This window comes from Ambystoma mexicanum, chromosome 8 (genome assembly GCF_040938575.1).
Source record: "Ambystoma mexicanum isolate Mex_15411 chromosome 8, UKY_AmexF1_1, whole genome shotgun sequence".
NCBI classification, from domain to species: domain Eukaryota; kingdom Metazoa; phylum Chordata; class Amphibia; order Caudata; family Ambystomatidae; genus Ambystoma; species Ambystoma mexicanum.
The window spans coordinates 1,005,590,681-1,005,610,075 of NC_090929.1; the positions used below are offsets into that span (position 1 = coordinate 1,005,590,681).

Here is a 19,395-nt window from a genome sequence, read left to right on the forward strand (position 1 = left end):
GTGATACCCAGGTTGTCACAGAGACAATTTAGCAGGGTGCTATGGTTGACCGTGTCATAAGCAAAGGAGAGATCAAGTAGGATGAGTACAGAGGGAATGTTAGAGTCAAGGTTGGAGAGCAGGACTTCACAGATGTTCAGGAGAGCAGTTTCTGTACTTCTAGCAGCTCTGAAGCCAGATTGGTGGTCATGGAGAGAACCAACTGAGTCAGAGTGAATGTTAAGCTGAGAGATGGCAAGCTTTTCCAGGAGCTTACCCAAAAAGGGAGTAATGGAAATTGGGCGATAGATAGCCGGACAAGAGGGATCAGCTGTGGGTTTCTTGAGCAGAGGATGCACAAGTGAATGCTTCAGAGGGGAGGGGAAAGATCCAGAGGCAAAGGAGAGGTTGCAGAAGTCGGCAAGGGTCGGAGCAAGGGTATCAATGTGGTCCTTAATAGTTTTGGAGGAACAGGGATGGACCTGTCTTGAGGAGGCTTTCATAGATCGGACTTGTCTAACGACCTCATCGGGGGAGAAAAGAGGAAAGGCAGAGAAAGAGGGAGGAGGGGTAGCTGAGGGTGGGTCAACAAGCAGAGAGGGAGAGGGGAGAGGAGCGGTGGAGGGGGAGAGAGATGACAAGATGTCCTGGGCTTTAGAGATAAAGTGTGAGGCAAGGTCATTGCAAAGAGCCTGAGAGGCGAAAGGAGCGTTGGAGACTGCATCAGGGTTGGCCAGCTCCTTGCAGATTTTAAAGAGTTCGGCTGAGTTGTTAGATTTCCAAGAGATACGGGCTTGAATATGGACTCACTTCTTGGTGCGTACAGAGAGACGGTATTGCCGTTGGAGTAGGCGGCAGGCCAGTTTGTTAGAGGATGAGCAAGAGGCCCTCCATTTCCTCTCGGCCGCCCTACAGTTACTTTTGGGTGTAGCTAGGTCAGAGTCAAACCAAGAATTACATTTGGTTTTGGGCTTCAAGCGGATCCTCATGACAGAGGCAAGAGCATCAAGAGTATCAGAAATAAAGGAGTAGAGGAGAGACAGGGCTGTGTCAGGGTGTGAGTCAGCCAGGAGTGGAGGAGGGGGTGAGAAGGTGGCAGCAAAAGCCTCGACTGACAAACGTTTCATGGGGCGGATGTCCGAGAAGGTGTGTGGCAGTCTTGGGGTAGGCTTGGCTTGAGGGGAGGAGATGGGAAGATTAGAGTAGAGGAGGCAGTGATCGCTCCAGGAAAGAGGAGTGGTGAGGGGAGTAGATAGGGGGAGGCCAGAGGAGATAATGACATCCAGTGTGTGGCCAGCAGAGTGAGTCGGGCCTGAGGGGAGGATAGTAAGGGAGAGTGAATCGCAGAGGTTGCGAAAGAGCACAGATGAGGAACAGGGATAATCAAGATGGATGTTAAAGTCACCAAGGAGGAGGAGTTGAGAGGTAGAGGTCAGGAGGGCAGAGGAGAGATCTGCCCACTCAGAGAGAAAAGAGGTGAAGGAGAGGAAGGAAGAGGGGAAAGAAGGTAGGAGTCGAGGATGGGTGAAAGGGGATAGGAGTGAGGGGGTGAAGGGATATGAAGATTAAAGTCGCCGATGACAGTTAGAGGAGAGGGAGAGGGAGAGATGAGAGAAAGGAGGTGATCGAGGTCTTCATAGAAGGAAGAGAGAGGGCCAGGGGGTCGATATATGATTATAAAGGAGATTGGGTGTGGAGAGGAGAAGGGTTTGTAAAGAAACTCAAAAGAAGGGAAAGAAGGAAGAGTTAGAGAGGAGGGAGGGGAAAGGTATTTGGGGTGGAAGAGGAGGCCAATACCTCCGCCATGGCCAGTAGCACGGGAGATATGAGAGAAGGAGAGGGAAGAGGTGGTTAGGGAAGCAGGGACTGTAGTGTTGTGAGGAGGGATCCAGGTTTCAGTAAGGCAAAGGAAATGAAGGTTGAGATGGAGGAACATGTCTAGAACTGCTGCGATCTTATTATTATTTGCAGAGGGATCTAGCGTTCCAGAGATCAATGTTGATGAGGTTGGAGGGTTGGATAGTGGGGGGATACAGAAGATTTGGACGGTGAGAGAGGGAAGGTGTAGTACTGGAAAGAGGGGGGGGGGGATTAAAGAGGGGAATGGACATGAGGAGGAGGGAGAAGGAGAGTAAGAGAGAACAGGGGAGGCGGAGAGAGGAAAGAGGGAGGGGGAAGGGTAGAGAGGAAGGTGGGGAAGAGATATGGCTGAAAGCATAACAGGGGGAGAGAGAGGGAGGAGAATGATAAAGAGGTAGGGAAGGTGGGTGTAGAGGAGAAGGAGAAGGAGAGGGAGAAGGTGTAGTGGGGAGTCTAATAGGAAGGGGGAAAGAGAAGGGGGAAAGAAGCTTGGAGTAGCACTGGAGGGAGTAGTTGGGCAAGGGAGAAGGTAAAGGTGGTAGAGCACTGGGAAGGGGAAGGAGGTGAATAGGTCCTTAGAGGGGGCAGGCGTGGAGGGCCACAGCGTTCCGGCAGTTGGAGAAGCAGAAGGTTTCCAGGAAGACAGGTGTGGGGGAGGAGGCAGGAGAAAGTTAGTGGAAGAGTCTGCCGTGGGGTTAAACTGAGTTGTGAAGTAGTGGCAGGGAGTTAACAGGTAGGTACAGACCTTGGTGGCCCTTTGTGGAAGGGGCAGACTCAATGTGGGCCCTTAGTGGAGGCAGAGACCAGGATGGCGGAGGGGTTAATGGAAAATCTGCCTGTGGAGGAGGGCGGGCGGTGACCCTGTAGTACTGAGAGCCGGAGCAGAGGAGGGCTGGTAGGTGCAGGGACCTGGGGCCAGGGAGGCGGACAGTTCAGTGAGGACCGAGGAGCCTGCTGTTAAGAGGCTGGTTGGCACAGTGGTCCGGAGGCTGCACTGGGGGGGTCGAGTTGGGATTAGCTGAGGTGGGGCACTCAGCGGAGTGGACGCCCAGGCCTGTGGTGGCGGGCGGACAGTGAGTCAGAGGACCGAAGAGTCTGCAAATGTGGAGGGCAGAGCTGGGCAGAGAGGATCAGAGGGCCCGTGCTGGAACTGTAGAGATCAGCCGAGAAGGGGCCCTCAGTAGCGAGGACGCCCCTGTGCGAGGAGGAAGGTAAGCATAGACTCAGTAGTATGGAGAGCTAGTTGTAGAGGAAGGCTGGAAGGATCAGCCGGAGAGGGGCTTCCTGGGGCTGTCAGATTTTGCAGAGTATACTTTTTATTATACTACCTCATGTTTTGTCTGATATCTTTCAAGACCAAGAGAATCTCTTATTTAGCCTAAAAAAACTATCATCTCTGCAAGGTCCTGTTGTTTTTTTTATTTATGTATAAAACAACAAGCTGGGCTATTTGGCTAACACGTTATTTCAGCCTTTCTTATTAAGCTATTTTTAATTAATTAATATAAGGTCTATTGTAGGATTCTCTGCTAAAGGGATGTCACTTCCTGTGACATCAAGTCAAATGTCGCCCAACCTTACTTTACTTACGATTGGATTTGATTATTTATAGCGCCCATGGGGACCAGGCAAAAATGCATCCAGGCTCAGATGTAACTGCTGAATTAATTGATAATGCATTGCACTAACTCTGAATCTGTCGTGGTGAAGGAAAGATGTTGCATGAGAATATAAGTTTTTAAACTGTCTCCTAAAATCAGTCTGGGATTCAGGGCTTCGAAGGTCCAAAGGGAGAGAATTCCAGGCTCGAGGGCAAAAGGGAGAGAACCGCCTCTCACCCCATGTAGTTGTTCACACAGACGGAACCTGCAAAAGATGCCGGTCTTTAGAACGCAGATATCTTTGTGGGCAGTACAACTGGATTATTGTATTCATGTAGGTAGGTGCCATCCCATGAATACACTTGAATAGAGTACCTTAAACAGGACTTTCTGCTGAACTGGGAGCCAGTGGAGATTCCTTCGGTATTGAGAAATAGCTGTTCTTCTGGGTAATGAGAAGATTAGCCTGATGGCGGAGTTTTGGGCAACCTGCAGTCTTTTAATTTGACATTTTTGAGCCCCCATAAAAAGGGTGTTGGAATAGTCCAGCCTGACATTGGTAAGTATTCCTGCTACCATTGGCCGGTCCTTCTCAGCAATAAGTTGGATGACAGGTTTTATGAGTCTCAGTTGGTAGTATACTTATTTGACCCTTTGGCTGATCTGGGAATTGCAATCCATGCTTGACTGCCAGATGCAGCCCAGACTCTTCTCTGCATCTGAATATCTAGTGGGAACACCAAATAGTAAGGGGCACAGGTTACTTTGAACCATGTTTTGTACCAATCTCTTGGGGCCCACCACAATGACCTCTGTCTTTGATGGATTCAGCTGCAGCTTTGGTCTCCAGCAACCAGCTTTTAATCTTATTAGCACAGGACAAAACTAGAACTATGGCTTCCCATGGTTCTTGGGTCGCACATAGATTTGGGTGTCGTCTGCATAAGAGTGGTACGACAAACCAAATTCAGTGAAAATATTTAGCAGTGTTCGGATGTAAATATTGAACAGCAATGGCGAGAGAGAGGACCCTTGAGGTACCCCACATTCCATGAGTTTAACATTGGAAACAAAGGCTCCCATTTCCACCTTACCATGACATTGTTGGACTCAAAGGTCATATGGTGTCACTTGCTGTGATTCCATTGGGTTTGTGTGACATGACTCTTGTTACCCCTTGCATTTATGCATATTGCTGTCCTTGCACCTGATTAAGTTTAATTTCTCTGTGGTTGAGACAGGTGTGGTCAGACGTCTTGATCTCTCTAACATTGACTTCTGTGCGAAGCTTGGTGAATCCTTCCTCACATTTTGTCTTTCTAATGTGGAGTAGAGAGCCTTGAAGTAGGTTTGTTGGCATTAGAAAGGGAGGGTATGAATTGACTCTATAAGTGCCTGAAGGGCCTTTTTTAGAATTCCTGGTGTGTGTGGGTTGGGTTTTATTGGTGAATTTGTGATGAGGCATTGCAAATGAAATGCTAAAGTAGATTGGCCAAGGCAAGATAGGGTGTTGAGAGGATGATAGTGGTTTTTAAGTGTTTTTTATCTTTTTTGCGAGTGGGCACCATTACCCACTCTTTGAAGTGTCTTTGAAGTTGAGGAGCGAAAGATCCGTGGAACAAACACCAGGGTGTTTAAAGTTCCCCATGAAAATGTGGACTAATTGTGCAATGAACATTGTGTTCATGAATTCAATTTATTTATTTCATAAAGTACTGAATGTGGTAGTACTTCAGGTGTGGTTGCTGTTTTTGACCAATCTATGCGAGAATTGGCTTGAGAACACTTCAAGGAAGGAGACAGGTATGTTTAGGATGCAGATGACGAGGCAGTAATATTCATTAATGAAGCTAAGACAACTGCTCTGTGTGTGATTGCTTGCAAGGTGTTATGGAACAAGTGAATCAAAGATATGAGTGGATAAAGGATTGAACTGGATCTCATCAATGATCACGAGCACATCTTGGGTCTTATGTAGGATGAGGTCTGGTATGTAGGTGGTAGCATGCAGAATTGTGGACTGTGTTTAGATGAGCATGAGAGATGTTTTATGCTGTGTACATTGGAGATGGATAGGGTAAGTGGTATGGGGATGAAATATATTGTTGTGTTTCATGGAGTTGAGATATTTCATGATTGTGGTTAGATATAAGCAAATCCTGCGATGAAGTATAGTGAGAACAAATGGGGGCAAGACAAAAAATGTGGTTCGCATCAGCTCTTCCTTTGTTTTTTTTACAAAGGCGAAACAAATCAAGCAATGCACATAAAAATATTAAAGTGTGGTCAGAATGGTAATTTACCAGGATGTGTGGAAGTTCCAGAGGTAACTGATAGGCCAGTGTCTCTTGTAAATGTTCAAAGAGGTATAAAACAAAAAGTTCTCACAGTTATTGTTAAGCCCAGGTTCTGGTCCCTCCAGGGGGTTTAACCCAACATAACAAATATGGGGGTATGTGCAGGTTGGTTTAAGAAAAGCAAATAATGCCAGGTTAAATGTCTCCCATGATTTCTCTTGAGGTTTCTCCAGGCCCACCTCAATTGGTTTGAGTCTTACAGCAGCATTCTCAGGAACAAGATTTCATAGCTTCCTTGGTGATGTTTTTGTACATTAAGGGCATGGTGGGCGAGCCTGACCATACTCTCGGGCCCAGAGCTATGGAATTTGAGGAGGCCATACTAAAGTGTCAATGGGTTTCCTTCTGGGACTCTTGATGATTCCTTCCTTCAGAGTCTTGCGTCGTTGGCTCTTCAAACCAATCTCTCTCCTCCTTGCCATCTTGTTTCAAGCTTGAACATAGTGCTCTTTGTTCTAACATTGCTTCATCATCCATGAGCTATTCTATTTCCTGTCATGCCTGCTCATGGTTCCATCACATGCTCATTCCTCCAGCCCCTTTACTTACGCAGCCCATAATTGATAGGCGTGTGATCCCTCACTCTCCTCATCGTTCCCCCTCCCCTTCTACACCTCTGCTTCTCACCTCGTCCTCACCATACCTCTTTACCACATCCTGTTTCCTCATGTTGTTCCCTCTTCCTTACTCTCTCACTCTCTTTTGCCACCGTCTTTACTCCACTCGCCACCGCCTCCTTAATGTCTCTTAAGAACTCATGCTTCTCTTTTCTCACCACCTCCTCCTTGTGCACCTCTACAGCTAGTGCTTCTTTTTCAGCCTCTTTTGGCACCTCTTTCTTCCCAGCTTCTTTGATCACTTCCTTTTTCGCTCTCCTGATCTCGTCCTCCTTCTGCTCAGCCAATACTACAATTCCATGTCCTTCTCTCCGAAGCCTATTGGGGCTTTCTTTCCCAACCTCCACGGAGGAATTGCTGCCTGCCTGAATTTCGTCCGAACTGACCGTGTTTGGAGAGCTGTATCGAGCTCTCCGGTTGACAGCAAATAAATCCAGATTGTATCTCTCTTTACCTCTCCATCTCCTCCAGACTACAATGAGAGTTTAAAGACTCAGGAACGAGTCCCACAATACGGCTTCTAAACGTTTCATCCATCAGTTACAGGCTAGCCACAACTCCGATGCACAGCGATGTGTCCATTCCTGCCTGTGCCTGCATGCCTCACAGCCTGGGCCATCAAAGTGGCCTCATTCAAAAAAGTGCAGTGTCAATCACTCAATCAGTGCAGTCTTTGTCCAGTTACAATTCCTCTAGGCTGTTTTCTGTTGGTCTAGGCTGTTGGTGGAACATGGAAAAAGCTAGCCCGGATCTAAAGCATTAGGAAGCCTCGAAACTCCTTGAGTTGTGCAGATGCTCTGGATATTGGAGAAAGTATATCGCAGCCTTATAAATTGCAGTGCTGTTCCAGCTCAAAAGAAGCTTTCCGTTGAGTTGGGTTACTATGACGCATTATTTAAATGACACAATTTATTTGAGTTGCCATTGGTAAATATGTGTATTGAAGCTTTTTTTCTCTCAATGAATATAAAGTCCTTTTTCTCAATAGTTAGTGTTGCTACAATACTGGAAGATGTGTGCTAAACAAATGCAAATAAATAAATACACGTCTTTGGCAATGCAAATGTTCACTTGTAGTGAGTATTAGCAGTTCTGCTTGCTAATAGGCCAGAAACAAAAGGAAGGAGTAGCAGGTACACTATCTGTTCCCTCCCCCACCCCCCTCACTACAAATAAGCGCCAGCCAGTACCAGCCCACTGAACTCACAGTGGCAGGGGAGTTGCTAGGTCAGGAAAAGACCCGGGGCTAAGCTGATGTCGGAACTGTTGGGACTGGGGGCTAGCTAATCTTTTGGCTGTAGCTCCTGAGATTCTATCCGGGGCTACAGCCAAAAGATCAGGGGCTATAGCCCCCTTAGCCCCCCCCCCTAGCAACGCCCCTGCACAGTGGTTTGAGTTTTTCAAATATATTTTATTGCCATTAGTTGTTGTGGGTTTAGTACCCCACCACACAAACATAATCTTAAAATGTGCCCCAAAACCTCAGCTACATCGAGAGGAATGTTGCAAAATACCCCAGCAAAAAAGCGGCACGACATTGCAAATGACCAGGTTGCTTTTTCATGGACACTTCATAGTAATTATGAAATTTTGTTTTTGACACTTCATACTGGAATCCTCCTGCTTCTAAACACTGTAATATACATGGTATTATTACCAATGTATATGTAGTGAATTGATTGACCTCAGGAGGATGAAGGACTGAGTTGGGTTGGTGGGATTCAAATTTATGAGTACAGGTAGCACACGCGCCTGAGGTGAGGAATTAGCCAGCTGAACTATTTTTCAACCGGCTCTAATTATAGCAATGTTGGGGGAGTTTGGAATATAATTGTGGGGTAAATAAATAAATACATAAAATAATTAGTACCTGGGAGCATTCTTCAAGTTGAGGGCCAACATTACATTTCATCACTTTTAAGATTGTTGTCTTTATGGAGATATGAGGCTAGGATTCGCAATTGGGCTGATTTTGTAATCTTTTATTAGACTGAGCCACTGTTACACTATTCATTTCAGGACATTTTCTGCTGAGAATACAAATCCGGATCATCACTAAATATTCAGTGAAGACTTCTCAAATGCAGTCAGAAGTGATTATTTTATATTCTTTTCATTTAGAGTTTGTGTAATTCTGTCCAAAGAATGGAGTTGGAATGAAAGCCACTTTGCAAGCCAAGACTGAAGAGTATTTTGAATTGAGGGAGCCTGTTTGCTAACACCAACCAACCGGCATATGTACACCCTCATCCACCATTAACAGCCTGTATGAGCCCTGTTATGTTATGTTATGTTATGTTATGTTATGTTATGTTAATGGGCATTTGTATAGCGACTGTCACCGTTGGTATGGTCTCAACGTACTGTAGGTTGGACGCCCTCGGGGACCGGAGCCCAGGTCAGTGGGGATAGTCAGAGCTGAAAATTGGGCATGTGTGAACACTGAATTATTCCTGCTGGATAGTTGCATTATAATGCCAGAAATAGTAGTGTGCAGAGTGTGTGAGACAGGTAGTATGTGTGCAGGTAGCCCAAAATGTTGTGGGGGTAGCCGCATTCTAGTGGAAGTGGTGCTAGTATGTGAATATGTGTCCAGTTGGCCAGATTTATCATGGGCGATAGCTCCATTCCAAAGGTTGTTGCGGTGTGCAAGGTGGCATATGGTGACGTGTGCAGCTAGGCCGAATTGATCATGGGAGATAGCTGCATTCTAAAGGTTGTTGCGGTGTGCAAGGTGGCATATGATGATGTGTGCAGCTAGGCCGAATTGATCATGGGAGATAGCTGCATTCTAAAGGTTGTTGCGGTGTGCAAGGTGGCATATGGTGACGTGTGCAGCTAGGCCGAATTGATCATGGGAGATAGCTGCATTCTAAAGGTTGTTGCGGTGTGCAAGGTGGCATATGATGACGTGTGCAGCTAGGCCGAATTGATCATGGGAGATAGCTGCATTCTAAAGGTTGTTGCGGTGTGCACGGTGGCATATGGTGACGTGTGCAGCTAGGCCGAATTGATCATGGGAGATAGCTGCATTCTACTATTGTTGGTGCTGAGCGGAGAGTCAGAGAACTGGGAGGTATGTGCAATTATCCCTGGGGAAGGAAGAGGCCTCCCTCTCCCTGATTGCCTTCGTGTACTTATCGAATTAACTAAGCATCTCTTTATATGTGGCTGGTGTGTCAGGAACCTCTGAGTCTAGCATGAACTCAGCTCTGTCTGCAATACATGGTCGTACCTTCCTGGGCCTAGTACTTCAAGCAATTCTGTGTTAGGCCACCTCACACCTGCTGTATGCGGCTAGTAGCTTCGAGGTGCAGAGGAATGTTGAATAATCTAGGTCTGGGCATGGCTAGGGCTGCTGAGTTTAATAACAATGCTAGGGTCATGTTTGTGCAGTACAGTACCAAGGCGTTATAGATCTTCTGTCCAATATCCATGTGTCTACCTCATAGGGTATTGCTCATGGATTATAGGCTTCTGGATAGGCAGCTGCATCCATGCCAATGCACATTTCGAGTACTTGTTGCAATATGTGGCTGGATCCTCCAAAAACACAGAGGCTCGGGCGTTGAAACCATGCCATCCTCTTTAGTACTGTGAGTGACTGAAGCTTTCAGGTGCTGTGGATGGCTGAGCAGTTTAGGTGCAGTGCATGGCTAGAGGTTGCTATGGCCAGTGCAATGCTGCCCCTTACAAGAGCTGAATTTACCAGAGCATCACCGATCTAAACAACGTGGTAAATTGCCAAACTTCTTCTAAGTGTGCATGTACTAAACAAGATCCTGTCAGACCCTGTCTCAGCACTACACAAGGTGCAATTTACAGGACCTGACAGAATTACTTTCAGCATGGGGAGAAGGGTGTCTGCTGGTCCACAGGCTCAAGATTTAAAGAAAATGAGTGCGCCACTCTGGTAGTCTGTGTCGGCTCGTTTGGTCTGACAATTTGTTCCAGAGCAGATTATCAGCAAATGTACAGGGTTCTACGAGAAACTTTACAGTCTCAAGACTGAGCAGGAAACCCATTATCAGAGGAGTTCTCAAAGATCAGCTGATTACAATTGACCGATTACCTGGCAAGTGATCTACAAAGTGATATCTTTGAGGGCAAATCCATGAATCCATTCTTGATCTGAACACAAAGCCTGCAATGGATGGATTGCCAACCGAATTATTTTGCTTTCTGCCAGACTCAGCCATCTCATTACTACACAAAATGTTTCTTTAATCTTTCCAATGAGTCGGGCTACCCAAGACACGCACCAATTAACATGTTGCTGCAAAGGGAGGTCACCTAAAGGCCTATCAGCTTGATGGACTGAAAGATCCGTGCCAAGCTCGTTGCCAGACATCTAGCGATATCCATCCCTACATTGATTCATGGGTTAAGATATCTGAACGTACAGTGTTCTGCCTCAGGTGCAAACCCAACATTGGAGGGAATGCCCTGCTGGATGCTGAACATGCTGAATTTATATCTCTCAGGGAACCAATGTTGGTTGTCCATTTCTTTACACAGGAGACAACAAACTCAGAGGAAACTTGGCACATTTTCAGGTCAAACAACTCGTCCATGGTAGGTCACGGATGGCAATCCTGGGTGGTCCAGGAACACATGGCAGACCACAGAAACCGGATCACCATGTCTTCCTCAAGGCCATCCCTGGGGGCCCATACACAAACCATGTAGACCACTGGCATTTCCATTGCAGACTATTCCAAATAACTGGTTTGCGCATCTTTGGCGATAGGCCCAATAAGGCTTCAACAGGTCTAGGGTTGCTTGGGTTTCTGTGCAGAGGGACCAGGGCCCAACAGTTTGGGCTGGACTGTGGCCATCAGAGTCAGTACCAAGACTACCAAGACTGACTGCATATGGCTGGTCTACTTTCCAAATGGTGCAGAGCGTACCATAGATGCATACAGCAAGGCTAGACATCTTGGTGCTGTTTTTAAATGTAAAGTGCAGTATTTACTCTTCCCTTATAATAATTATTTAAATTCATATTAGATTGAAATTGCTAACAATACGTGTACATTTAGATACATAAGGTTTTAGAAATATATATTGTAATTGTTAATGATGTTTTTAATTGATGTGTTATGCATTTTTTATTAAATGGTGTGATATAGGGTGGCCAACTGTCCCATATTTTGCGGGATCGTCCCGTATTTCGGGACTCTTTCCTGCAGTTTGCAGAGTGGCTGTGCGGGATGCAGGTTGTCCCAACTTGCTTTGTTCCCTAGAGTGTGACTCTCGGGAGACAGCAAGTCGGGACAACCTGTGCCCAGCACAGCCACTCTCCAAATGGAAGTGGCCATCTACACACCACAGCCCTGTCGCCTGCTGCTGCCTGTAGTTTACTTTCCTGTGTGGCCCCACGGCCCTTGCTCCTTTTGAGCCTGCAGGTCGAGCTGCTAACGCTCTAACACCTGTCTTTATTCCAATGCTAAAGCTTTGTTCCTGGGGTCGTGAGCATCACCTCCCAAGGACAAACCATGTCAATTGCAATAAAGCCAGGTGTTAAGAGCCATTTACAAATTGTTTAAATTACAAATGGGACGGGCCAAACGTGAATGATGCTTGGACGTCATTACCGCCTTGTGGGCAAGTGTCCCGCAAAAGGATCTAAAAAAGTTGGCCATCCTAGTGTGATATGAAATGTATGTTTTAAATTTCAGCATAAAAGGTTTGTACACACAACCATATTCACTTTAACAATAAAAAGTAAAAAAAAGTGTGCAGAGGTTACTAAACTGGTGTGGGAGGTTACACAGGGCAGTGGCAGTGATTGATGTTCGTTAAAAGCCTTACACCCATCACATTGTTTAGGGTTTGCCCATGGTACAGAAGACGTAGTTATCAAAAACTAGTCAATAATCACTGCGCCCAGAATGTGGCATTTTGGGATAAAACAGTGAGTAGCACGTACAGGTCTGATAAAGGGGCACCTTCAACCCCCTCTGGCTTTTGAATCTGGAAGCTGCGTATTTGATTTCTTTTCCTCACAAGTCGATGCGGCTTCTCACGTGACTGAGGACGCCATTTCGAGAAGATGTGCGTATACTGTCTAGAGCGACAGCGAAATTCACCAAAACGCCTACGTGTTGCGTGGAAGGGATTTTACAGTGTGTGCCTCTAGCAAGTGTTCCACATTTCAGTTTTAAAAATGCACACTTAAATCAAAAATTCAGTACTCTTGCATTTAGGATTGGACAAATAAAATGCAGGAACTAAAGGGAAACAGCAGTTTTCGTTGTTAATGCAGAAAGTACAACTTTTGCGGTTTCTTGCATTATGCACACTGGATGGTGTAATGCAAAGCCACTTAAATGAACAAGCAGAAATTCGGTTTAAGTAAAAATGTAGTCCACAAATAAAATGTACCTAACAAAAAGAACTAAAGGGGTGGGGGGAGTTAAATGTGCACTCCTTTAACAGACTACTTGCGGGCTGCAAGAGGCAGCTCCTCCATTGGTTAGGTAGTGACCCTACTCTCCTCACCAGCATAACACCTTTTCATGCAGCAAGGCCAATAGTAATGCGTTTTTAGCCTCCCAAAGCCCAAAGCAAGACCCAGTGTTAAAGATCTTTGGCAAACCACTGTTTACAGCACTCTTTAGGGTCGGCCATTGTTTGTCCCTGATACGCTAGGATTTAATTTTCTGAATGATGTCCCCCTTGCTGACCAACTCCTGAGGATTTTTGCTACCTAGCAGTCACTAAGGGGTTAAAGCGCATCTTCCCATGAAAAGCGTGGACAGACTTATGTGGCAGGACTGGATCAATTCCCCTTTGAAATGGAGTACTTGGGTGAAAAGTCACACTACATTTGGGACCGCGCGCCGACTAGACCGGCTTCCAGCGGACTCCGCCCCTCACCTTAAACACCAGCTCAAGCAGATCAGATGCCATGTAGGGTGCCATGTCTTTATACCAGGGTATTCAAAGAAATCAAATGAGTACAAGAACAACGCGACTTTCCAACACAGTGGAAACTAAGGGCCCGATTCATGGAATATTTAGCATGCTTCAAAGTGACTTTGCACTACCAACACAAACCCTCATTCATTCAACTGTGCAAAGTGTATTTTTGCAGGGAAAAGTCTGTGCAAAGTCAGTCCATAGCCATTTTTGCATACAAAATGACTTTGCACAGACGTTGCACTGCAAAAACACACTTTGCACAGTTCCATGAATCAGGGTGTGCGTCGGCAGTGCAAAGTCACTTTGAAGCATGAACAAATATTCCATGAATCGGGCCCTTAGTGTGCAACCTGCAGGGCCAGGTTGGAAATCCGGTTCAGTGAAGACGGCCCTTCCTAAGGTCAATAAAGCAGCGCCATTGTACTGGGTCATCACACCAATCACAGCACTTGCATGTAGGCGGAATCTGGCTTGATGCACTATATAACATGATATTAGGTCGCTCTTGCCATCAGGATTTATTTTTTGCAGTGCTTAGAAGAAGGGCAACATCTGGCTTTGAATATTTTATTTAAAATTGTGGAAATATTAAGTGATTTGAAGATTACACTAGCACTGCCCTGTTAGACAAAGAAAATTTTCTGGAGCTAAAGGCTTACATCTGGGCTAATTTGCATGCCCACAATGTATTCCTCGTGTGACTCTGAACTGGAGGTGAATTCCCAGTGATGGTTACTGGGTGGCGCTGTGGCATGTGTAACTTGCCTCAAATGGATTATTCTACTTTCACATTTCAGGTGGAAGGGTATTTAGCAAGTCTTTTCAAACCTATATCTCATCGTCGGTGTTTGCGGCTTGTGCCACAATATTCCAACCACAAGGGTTTCAGACTATCCTGCACCTGACTATCCCCAATAAGGGAGAAACTGGTATGCAGTTGTCTGCAGCCTTGTGAATTGTCTAATTTGGTTGAAGAATGTATGCAAAAACTACCACTGCTCTGTAAAACAAAGGCAATATTCTGGCGCTATCGGCTTGCATTTAGGCCAATATGCATATTTGAAATGCTTTGGTCATGTGGCTCTGACCTGGAGGTGAACCTCCAGTGATGGCAAGATTGTAGCCTTGTGGCCTGGCTCAAATGGTTTATTCTAAGATTGCAAAAGAAAACAAATGTGCCTTTTCAAGGTCACTGAGGCAATGTAACCCTTATAATGACCTTATATTAATCCTCCATTAAGATCTTCACCAGCCCCTCCCTTGTACAAACCCTCAATCATCATCCAGGAATCCCTTTCACAGCCTAATGAGTCCCACCTTATTAGTCTTCATGCACAACGACCGCCCCAACGGCCGAACTATACCCTCAAAGCACAACCCAACAGGCCTCACTAATGTCCTCATTATCTAGATCTGTCAGGATGTTGCAGCATGAAATTGCATATTGTGTGGCATTAAAAAGCACATTTTGCATGACAGAATCGTATTCCAGGCTGCATTTCTGGGGGAGATTATGGATTCACTGGAGGGGGTGCTAAAGAGCCAGGATTGAAGAGAACCAGGTAGCTAGAAAGTGTCAGTTGATGTGAGGCTGCAAGAGAGCTAGGTTGACTTTATTTGCACCTTTTGTATGTGATCTCTGCTATCGATATATTGGAAAGAGTCTCAGATGCCTATGACTTGACAGAACAGTTTGTTTTGCTCTCCTTGTTTTGTTTAATGTGCATACATGTTTTTATTATTAATTGTTTTCTGTTGTAATGATGCAAACATTTCACTTATTCGTTATCCAAACCCCTATGCACTCACCCCCTCCACTCACCAAAACTCCTCATGCTCACCAATTCTCCCTCACAATTTACGTTCCCAAACCTCTCACTCTGCCAGTCATGTGCATGCTCACTTTCTCTGGCACACTACCAAGTCACAACACACACTCAACTCACACTCCCTAATCCCTACCACATACCCAATCGTGCTCCCAACTCACACCTAATGCTTTCCAGTTCCATCGGCAGTGCACAGTCCTTCATTCTTTGTCGCTCCTTTTGCATCTCCCATCCTTCCCCTCAGTTTATCCCACTCTTCCCACATCATTGCTTGCAATCTGCAGCTTGCTCCCTCGTTTTGGCCCATCTCTCTATGCTTCTGGACACCACTCCCTTTCTGCTGTTTGGTCCACTGCAGCCTTTCTGCTTTCTGGCCCACCGCAGCCTTTCTGCTTTCTGGCCCACCTTACCCTCTCTGTTTTCTGGCCCAACACATCTTCTCTGCTTTCTAGCTCGCTGCTACCTCTTTACTTTCTGAAGGACAGCTCCCCCTCTGCTTTCTGGTCCACCGCTTCCTCTCTGCTTACTGGTTCAGTACACGTCTCAGATTTCCCCCCTGGCCCACTACTCCCCCTCTGCTTTCTTGCACACTGCTCCTTCTTTGCCCCCCCACCTCTGTGTTCCACCACTTCCTCTCTGCTCTCGTTCCCAAACTAGCCCATTGTTGATCTCTGGCCCACAGCTTCCCCTCTGGCCCTTCACCCCCCTCTTTCTTTATCCCCCACATATTGTGACTATTTTGTATTTCTTTTTTGAAAAATACAAATTTTGTTTATTTGAAAAAGGCCCGTTTTTGCAAAAAAACAGACATTTTCGCTGTTGTTTTTGCAGAAAGGACCGATTACGCAGGTTTTTGAAAACAGAACATTTTGCTGTTTTTAGGGAGCACGAAATCACTATGAGCTGAGAGTCTGATTAGCAGCATCCGTACACTCGTAGCTTCCTCAGAAGCAATCCCTGTTACCAGCCTCCATGAGCTCACCCCGATACTGGAGCCCCATTGCCAGCCTTCACTATACTTCTTCTCACCTTATTCCCGGAGCATAGCTAGCAGTTAATATTTGTTTACTGAGTATGTGTTTTGTGTGATTTCTCTTACATCAGTTCAATGATATACAGCAAAAGGGATGGGAGCCCCTCTACGGAGAACAAACAAAGCCAAATAACCTTTTCTATGGGCAGGTACCAACTCAGGAAGGTCTACAATCATGTTTTAGCTCACTTCACCTTTCACAGAAGTCAAATATCCATTTGTCTAGTCATGTCTGGATTATCCCAGATAACGTAGGGTGAAACCCTAAATCACTAAATATATTTGCAAAAGCTTTGGGAGCCCCTCTACCAAGAGCAAACACAGCCAAATTACCTGTTCTAAGGGTATGTCCCCATTCAGGAGGGTCTACAAACACGTTGTTGCTCACTGTACCTTTCACAGAGGGCAGTCCAGCACCGAAATTCTGATGGTACTCTTGTTCAAAGGAGAATTGCCTAGCATTTCAGTGCTGGAATGCCCCTGTGGGTGGGTGGGACCAAACTGATATGCAAATGTGAAGGGTTCACTGAGCTAGAACGTGGTTGTAGACCCTCCTGAGTGGAAGGAATTCAATAGAACAGGGTGATAGACCCATGTTCATACGCAGTAGAGAGGCTCCCACACTCAGTTTTAATTTTGTAAAACGTGGGGCTTCACCCTAGGCCACCAAGGGCAATCCAGACGTGGGACCCTTGCTTACTCTGCCTTAGAGAGGCGCAGCATCACCACACTGATGAGGCCCAACAATGCTGAAAGACATGTCTGGGGTGCTGATGGTACTTTTGCGTGCAGGAGAATTGCCTAGCATTTCAGTGATATACTGCTCTTGTGGGTGGGTGCAGACTGATATGCAAATGGTTATTTCTCCTCTGTGAAGGGTGAAGTGAGCTAAAACGTGGTTGTGGACCTCCTCAGTATAAGAAATTCCATAGAAGGTATTTGACCCATTTCACAACCTGAGATCATAAACCACTGGACATAGAATAAAAACAGAACCAATGTTTCAGTGCTAATGTGAATAAAAACTTCGATCAGTTGATTCTTACAGTGCCAATGCCACTTTGACATGATTTTGCTAGACAAAAATCAGCAATTGGCATACACAAGGGTGACAGGCACGTTGTTAGTGGAGCCTGGCATTTGATGTACTAGTATGGCTGCCACTATTTTCTTCACCTTTTCTGCTTCGGACCAAGCATGCCCTTCATCAGATGTAGTGGGCTCAGTGCCTGGAGATGGCTCTGCCTAGTGCTAGGCACCTGTGCAACAACAAAGCAGAGGCACTCCACATGAATGACTTGGTTAAAGGGCCTGGAATAGTGGGATCCAAAAGCACTTGCAACAGAAGGAGAAGCAGGTCCTATATTCCTGCAGTAAATGTAGCATGTACAGTAGAATTGCAGGCCGTAAAAGGCAATGTCACACAAATAGACTAGATGTACGTAGTAATTAATAAAAAATGTATTTGTAAACAAAAGAAAGCTTTGCCAGGAGACTTAGCAAGATATGCCAAAACACAGACAAATCGTTTATGCTGTAAATGTTTTCAGGAAAAATCGAGTCAAAACAAGGTGTAGAGATGGAGAAGAAGAACCAACTCCACTGTGTCTGCAAAAGGGCACTAGAGTGTGCCCAACCCCCTGGAAAGAAAAGGAAAGATGGTGAGCAAATGAAACTAAACGCAGAGAAATACTAGAACACTCCTGTTAGAGTTTACACCTGGAGTTACACTCAAGTGTTGACCCCACAAATACAAGTCTCCATGTACTGGGCCTCATTACAACTCAGGCGGTAAGGGTTTTACGGCGGCGTAAACAGCGCCGACCCTTACCGCCTGAGTGCGAGGTCCCTTAGCGCCATGGCGGATTTAACACCTGCTTTTAGCAGGTGTTAGAATCCATGGCGCTAAGGGACCATGGAGTTAATTACGCCACCGTAATTTACGGTGGCGTAATTAACGCCTTCCCCACTCCCATTATGCCCTATGGGGCAAAATGGGGAAGGGAAAATGGGAAAATGGGGATTTACCGCCCCGCCAAGGTTGGAATGGGGCGGTAAATCTGCCTACCACCATGGCGTAAACATAGTTTACGCCATGGTGGTAAAGTCACAGCCCAGGCAGTAACTTACCGCCTGGGTCGTAATGAGGCCCACTGACATTAGTTGTGATCACTGGGTTAAAGGGCCCAAACGCGGCCGTAATCCCCCCAGAAACTATGCAAGGTGCAGGGTCGGACTGGGTCATAAAATTGTCTCGGGCACCAATGAAAAAGTGGCCCACCGTAGCAAATGAACATTCATTCCTTTTGTGACGCTGTTTGAATAGTACCCAAGCAAGAGTTTTTTTTAAATAAAATGCAATGCAAATTGTGCACTTTATTGAATATTTATTCAGCAACACTGTTCAAAACTATTAGCCGCATAGTGAATTAGCTCATCAAACTGGCCTGCTTTGGACAAAAAAGTGGGCCACTTTTTTTTTGTTTTTGTTTTTTGTATGGAACGCTTCACGAATTTTTGAGTCATCCTTGCGCAGGGGCCATGCTAATCTTCTCTGTATCGTTCCAATTTTAGTATAAGTGCTGCCGAAGCGAGCACAAAAGTGGTCCACTTTGACCAAAAGAAATGGCCCACACCAGAGTTTTGCGTTTTTAGTTCGGCCATGCATCGGCGCCAGAGGCTTCTGCTGATTCACATGAAGGAATGAACTTGGATTCAAAAACAAGTTATTTTGCACAAATCAAAACAGCTTCACTTTTTCTGGCTCTATGATGAACGCATCATCAACGATTACGTGAAAGAAGATAGACAGTAGTTTTTGCTACATAATTTGGTGACCCCTCACCAGACAAATGTCTTTTTCACCTATTGCCCCGTCGGCCAGTCCGAGCCTGGCAAGGGGTGCTATCAATGAATGGTTCACAATGGTGCCTAAGTGAATGGTTCACAATAGTGCCACCCCGAGTTACGGCTTGAAAGGGCCTAATTAGTCCATAGGGCCCAGTTTTCTTCAGGGCCACAAACAACGTCGTATCACCATGTAAAGGACAACTGGAGGTTTGCAGAAGGTTGCTATTGGAAAATAAAAAGAAAGCGAAAAAAAGGATTTGTTGGCATTTTGCGCAACCTTCCTGTGCAGAATCCGCTAGACACCCGCCATGGTATATTTCATTTCACTTCATTGAGTTAGGT

At 45.8% G+C, this 19,395-nt stretch overlaps 1 non-coding gene across 1 annotated transcript; it reads right to left on the reverse strand.

Moving 5' to 3' along the window:
- Positions 1 to 18,694: 18,694 nt before the first annotated feature.
- LOC138474971 (U6 spliceosomal RNA) lies at positions 18,695 to 18,801 on the reverse strand. The gene has a single exon (XR_011269180.1). It is a non-coding gene; the product is annotated as a U6 spliceosomal RNA (small nuclear RNA).
- Between the last annotated feature and the right edge of the window lie 594 nt (positions 18,802 to 19,395).